This window comes from Aethalodelphis obliquidens, unplaced genomic scaffold (assembly GCF_003676395.1).
Source record: "Aethalodelphis obliquidens isolate GAN/ISIS:26980383/991018 unplaced genomic scaffold, ASM367639v1 scaffold78, whole genome shotgun sequence".
In the NCBI taxonomy this organism is placed as follows: domain Eukaryota; kingdom Metazoa; phylum Chordata; class Mammalia; order Artiodactyla; family Delphinidae; genus Aethalodelphis; species Aethalodelphis obliquidens.
In genome coordinates, this window is record NW_020838022.1 from 4,756,528 (window position 1) to 4,762,527 (window position 6,000).

The window sequence follows — 6,000 nt, forward strand, 5'->3', positions numbered from 1 at the left end:
CAAAGGTTTATATTTTGAATTTTCTGGTCTCACCGCAGAATGAACAAACAATGCTCTCTGAGTGTAAGGCCTCAACATGCCTACCATCATTACCTCCCAGCTGGAGCAGCAAATATTGCTGAGAGTGCTGCATGGGCCTGCTCTGTGTTAGGCTCAAGGGCTGGGTTGAGACTGAAGCCAGGCCACGGCGTGTTTGGGAGGGAGAAGGTAGTTATTGGTGGAGCTCAAGTCTGCAGAGCTTCCCAAGAAGTAAGCGCGTTGTGTGAGGGTGTGTGTGTGTAAGAACATGCCTTCCTTAGTCTCACAACACATCCTACCTTAGCTTCTCCCTCGCCTTTCTTGAGGCGTCACTTACAACAGCGCTTGCGGCGCCCGCGCTTTCAGTGAGCGGACGCTGACTAAGTCTCCTCTTCCCGTTGGTCCGGACAGAGGATCCGCTATTTTGGGACCCAAGGAGGGCGAAGTGGCCGGAAGTCGGAGCCCCAAAGCCGGGGAGTGGGCAGAGACCCCAATGCTTATCCTGGTGCCTATCGTTCCCCCGTACCCGCCCAACCTGGAGAGCCGAGAGGGCCCGGGGGAGGAGGGACGTCGGCCGCTAGCAGGGGTGGGGGTAGTAGTGGTGCTGGGGGGACGCTGGGGGAGGGGTAAGATGTTGGCTCAGAGCCCGAGCTACTTGGACGGCCTTCGTGCCATTCTGTTCCCTGAAGAGGGAAACCTCCTCCCCTTCCTCTCCTCTCCTTCCCCTCCCTCCTCTCTGCCTCCGTGGGGCGCTCAGGTCCTGCCGCTTCCCGAAGCCCCAAAGCCTCAGCCGCCTGATCCTGGCCCAGAGGGCACAAGGGCCTGCGAGCCTGGCTCCGGGGCCGGCCAGCCCTTCCGTTTTCCCTAAAGGGAACCAAGGGGCGCAGCGCCTCGCCTCCCTTCCTTGCCTGCCGCCGCTTGAGAGGGGCTGTTTAATTAAAGGGGAACCCGCAATGTATACGTCAGATAAAAGCAACGCGCAGAATAAACTAATTAAAACATTGTGTTTGCAACACATTTTATTTCTCTCTCTACCTTTTTTGATCTTCGCTGTGTTTTAAAGAAATGTCATCGCACCATAAAGCGAGCCGTGAAACGCTATTTCCTTATAGTGTGCGGCGCTTTTCAAAGGCTAGTGTGATATATTTTAGAAAAGGGATCCCGCTGTGAAAGCTTGCGTGTCTTCCCTTTACCAAACTAAGCTCTTGTCAATCACACAGAACCCGGTCCAATCACCGAGATCCTTTTTGGAAAGCAGCTCATCCCGCTGTGCTTTTATACCGCGCTCCGCAGCCTGTTTTGATGCATTTTTACCAGCACGTCCAGGGAAATGAATGATGAGGCCGCGGACAGTGCAGGCCTGGCTCCCTGAGCGCCCGCCCGGCCCTAACGAGGCGCCGGCGCATTGTGCGCCGCCTGGGCTTTCTCAGGTGGCGGTCACTTGGCGGGGGTATCCCGACGCTAACTCGGGTCAATGCTGAGGACCCGGCTTGTCATGGCCGCGCGACAGCTTCCACCCAGCAGCCACTGGCGTGGATCGACGAGGCTCAGTAGCCGCCCTCCTGGCCGGTCTGCCCCGGGAAAGCAAGTCCCAGCGCAGCCTGACGCTGCGCCTCGACTACAGGGAGTCTTGGGGCCCTCGGGATGCGCCTCCCCTCCAGAGCTGTGGGACCCGCGAGTTTGGGGAGGGGGAGGCACGGCCGGCCACACCCACGAGAGAGGGCTCCTGCTTTGCCCGGTTTAGCCTAGGTTTCTCCTCTCTGGCCCCCTCTCCCAGCCCCATCCTAGCCAGAGGTTCAGGGGACTTCCCCAGCCTTCTGGGAAAGGCCGTTCCCGCCCCCGGAGCGGCCACGAAACCACTCAGGCCCCAGCAGCTCTCGCAGAACCCTAGCCCTGAAAGAGAGGCCCGGCTAGGGACGCCCACCGGTAGTACCGAATTGGTGGCCTCGGGCCGGACAGAGCTTACAGTTCCCCAATTGGGACGCTTACTGGCCTAATGGACCACGGAGCCGCTGGGACGGCGCGGGCGGCTCTGAAAGGCCAAATATAAACTCGTAAACCACTGCCAAGAACCCACGAGGATGAGGGCCTACGCCCGCGCCTTCTCTGGATGCAAGGAAGGGTTGGAAGGAGCCGCCCAGCTCCGGAGTCCCACAGATTTTCCCCCTCCCCCCGATCCCCCATCCTTTAGTCAGTCTCTGTCAGGGCTGGGGGCGCGCGCCCCGCCGGGGTGCTGTGGAAGCTTTTGATCTTCACATTGGCTTCCCGGCTCCGGGAGGGGAGACGGGGGAGGAGGCTTTGTGGTCCTCCTTTCCGGCAGCGCCGGAATCGTCGCCTGCTTTTGTTTCCAGTTCCACTTCGAACTTGAACCAGGAGAGTGCGGTTTGGCTAAGGTCTCAGGGGATGAACAAGTGAAAACTGTGTGAGATTTATGCATTTGTAGAATAGACAAAAGTCTGCATTTCGAAATAGTCCAGTGTGAGTCCATTCTGCCTCTCTGTCTCTCATTTCTCTGTCTCTGTCTCTCGCTCACTCTCTCTCACACACTCCTGCAGACCCGCCCTAGTCTCCAGTTACACGCGCCCTCCGCGCACATGTTCCATGTCCACCGGACTGCGACACTTCCCCTCCAGCGCCCAAGAGTACCTCTTTCCCCCACCTGCCAGTTTCTTTCTTTAGCATTCCCCAAAGGGCTCACTCGTTGGGAGGGGCCTGGGTCCATCCAGGAGCCTAGGGCGGGGAGAGGAGGGGGCCCAGGTTCCCTGGATTTTTGCTCAACCCCCCTCACCCCACCCCCCGGCTCTCTCCCGTTGGAAGGGAAATCGCCGTTCCCCCTGCCCCTTCCCAGGGGTCTCTTCAGTGACGACAAGGTCCTCAGGCTGACTCTAAAACGAGGGAAGAAGAAGCCCTCAGCCCTCCCCCCCCCTTCAGCTGGGCCTCGGGTTCCACGCGGTGGCTGGGGTGCAGATCAGCAGGAATCCTCGCCCAATCCTGCCCGGCGCTCCGTGACTCCCAGGGGCTCCCCTCATCTTCTCCCCAAGGTCCCGCCCCGTGGAGCGCAAGCCCTGCGGGTCGGTAGCTTCTCCGGAGTTCCCTTCCCGGACTCCCGCAGGTAGGGCCGCCGGGCGGAAGAGGGACGCCTCCGCTCCCCGTGAGGAGGAAAGTTGCTGATGCCTGGTGCCCTCGGGGAGGCCTGAGGAGCCTGCCGGGAAGCCTGTGTCGAGGCAATGCTCCCCTTCCGTGCTTTGTAAGACAAAGTGTGGGGTTTGGCCACAGCCTTTGGCGAAGTTTGCAAGTGCGAAGGTGGCCCCAGTGCAGGCGCCGGGGGCCGCAGAAGCCTGTGGACCGGGAGGGATGCAGGCGCGAGGGGTTTCACCTGCCTCGGTTTAGCAAGGTGACAGGGGCTGGGGTTTTGCTGTGACTCCCGGACCACGCCAGTCTGTCTCTGAGCGTCGGATCACACGGAAATTTCTGAAATGCTTGATGCAATGGGGAGCGTGGTGAAATCTTGGTATGGATGTATATAGAAAAAAAAAATCCTGGACATAATGGGTCCTTTTGATGCGGGGAATTGCTTGTCTCCAGTGAACACGTTATTACTCTTCTTTTATATTGCATCGTGGCTCTGGGAATCCGGGGTGAACATTTAGGTTTCTGCTTCCAGGCATAAAGCAGTTCAAGTGTGAACTCGACGGCTGTAATAGGCAGCTTGCCAACAGCCGCGACGGGGAGACGAGGACTTCCGCGTACGCAGGAGACAAGCCGCGGTCCGCTGGGAAGCCTGTGGCTCCCCGAACCCTGGTGGAAGAGCCTGAAGCAAAGGCAGCGCCCAGTCTGGCCCGAGCTGTCGTCGCCCACCACCCCGGGCCCCGACTGAGCCCCCCGCATGCGTCCTTCCCAGGCTCCCTCCACGGCTTGGGTACCAGTCCTTGCTGAGGGTCCCAGGGCCAAGCCAGGAAGCCCAGACCGAACCCAGGACCTTGCGGATAGCGTTTACCTCCAGCAGCCGCGCTCTCCCCGGCTGGCAAAGCCCACCTGCGCCACCGCCACCCAGGAGCCCGCTGTTGTCTTAGGCCGTACCTGGAGAAGCGGTTGGCAATAAGGACCAGAGGCCAAGGAGCTCCGATGATTTACTGCGTCTACCTTTGAGAGAAGGGACAGTGTCACACATCATTCAAGTTGGAATTAGGACCTGGCTTCCAGTCTCAGCTAGGCTCCTACAAGTTGACTGACGTCGGGACAATCCTGGCTCCTGTCCAGGCCTCGATTTCTTCCCTGTAAAAGGAAGGGTCCTTCTAGGGCATTCCGCACAGCGCCTGGTTTTTGGCGGTAGACGCGGGCTCACCATATGTTTGTTTGGCAAACGGATGGACTCCTGCCTCTCCCCTTTGCCCTCCTCTCACAGAGACTCCTAAAAACTTCCTTTGAGCCCTTCTGTCCCCTGGACGGACTTGATCTTCTACCACCTCCTCTGTCCCCAGAGCCCTGCCAGCGCGGGAAGTTTTTCACTGCAGCAGCCAGAGGTTGCTGGGGTATTGGCGGTGCAGCGCCCCTCACCTCAGTCCCTGAGCCCGACGATCCTGAGGGACAGGGGTGGCCGCTCAGCAGCAGCAGGGTGGAGTGAGGGCTTATCGGGCCATCTGCCCTGCCTTGCCTGGACTTCCACGTTAAGGGGCTGACTGCGCCCCTTCTCTGGGGGCCAGAGGGCCACTTTGATCCCGGGCTGCCTCTTCAAAAAACGGGGGGCTTTAAATGTTTAGGGATCGCAAAAATAAGGCTGTCCAAGCTCCTGCTAAGAAGCCGAGGCCAAGCCCAGGCTGTGCTCAAGCAGTTCCGAGCGGTCCACGAGCGTGCAGACGCAGCCCTACTGCTCGCTCTCCACTGCCGGGCTGAGATCGCTGCCTGGCTGTAAAACCTCACGGGTCGAGAACACCAGACACAAATAGCTCCTGTCCCGCACCGTGTGACCGTTTTCTCGGTGGGACCTCTTCTCCCCACAGGCCAGAGAGAGACGATAGGCGAAGATCCCGGCGGTCGGCTGAGCCCCTGCCGGGCGGGATGCTCGTCCGCGGTGCGGGGCTCCCCACTACCCAGCTGTCCCGCCGCTGCCCCGGCCACCGCTTTCCAGCCCGCGTCTTCTCATCTGACTTCCCCCTGCCTCGGCGTTGCGCACTACCTCCCCAGCCAAGAGGCAGGTGGGAGGAACGTGCCCCTTGCTCTCCTGGGGTTGAGAATTAGGAACGAGCATGCCTGGGGCAAACACTTGGTGCCCTGCACGGGAGGCCGGAGGACCCTCAAGGGTCCCGGCACGGCCGCTCCTCCCACCGCCCCCAAACTGGCTCCTTTCTGTCAAAGTCTGGCCACAAACAAAAACAAAAACAAAAACATCTGCTGGCTTAATCCAGTTTGCCCAGTGCACCGACTGGCCCTTCTGCCCTTTGCGCTTATAATTTTTTTAGACTTCCATCCATGTCAACTGGTTGTCCCCCATTAATATCTGCTTCCAGCCAGTTCAAAGTTGCCTCCTCTCTCAGCTTCCCCACCTCACCTTGGACTTTCCAGTCGTTTAGAAAATGATTTCACAACTTTGTGAGACTTGGGGTGTTCAGAGCGCTCCGGGAGAGCAACGAAACAGCGATTTAACACCCACTAAATATAGGGCGCTGAACGTACATCGTGCCAAGAAATCCCCTCCACAGCCCTCCGAGGTTGGTACTATTATCCCTCATTTTACATATCAGGAAGCTGAGGCACAGGGCTGAAGTGACTTGTTTGCAAGTGTTTAGAACCTAGTAGGCCCCTCCACCACCTAACTTGATCCAACTGTGAAGCCTCCTTTCTTAACCGGGTTTAGTGGTCCCTAACCTCTTCTTTTCCTCCTGAGGCTGGAAGACAAGGGTCAAAATGAAAGAGGCTTTGAGTGGGAGGCACAACTGCCCACCGAGTCTGCCCTCAGCAACTGCCTGGCATGAGGTACAGGAT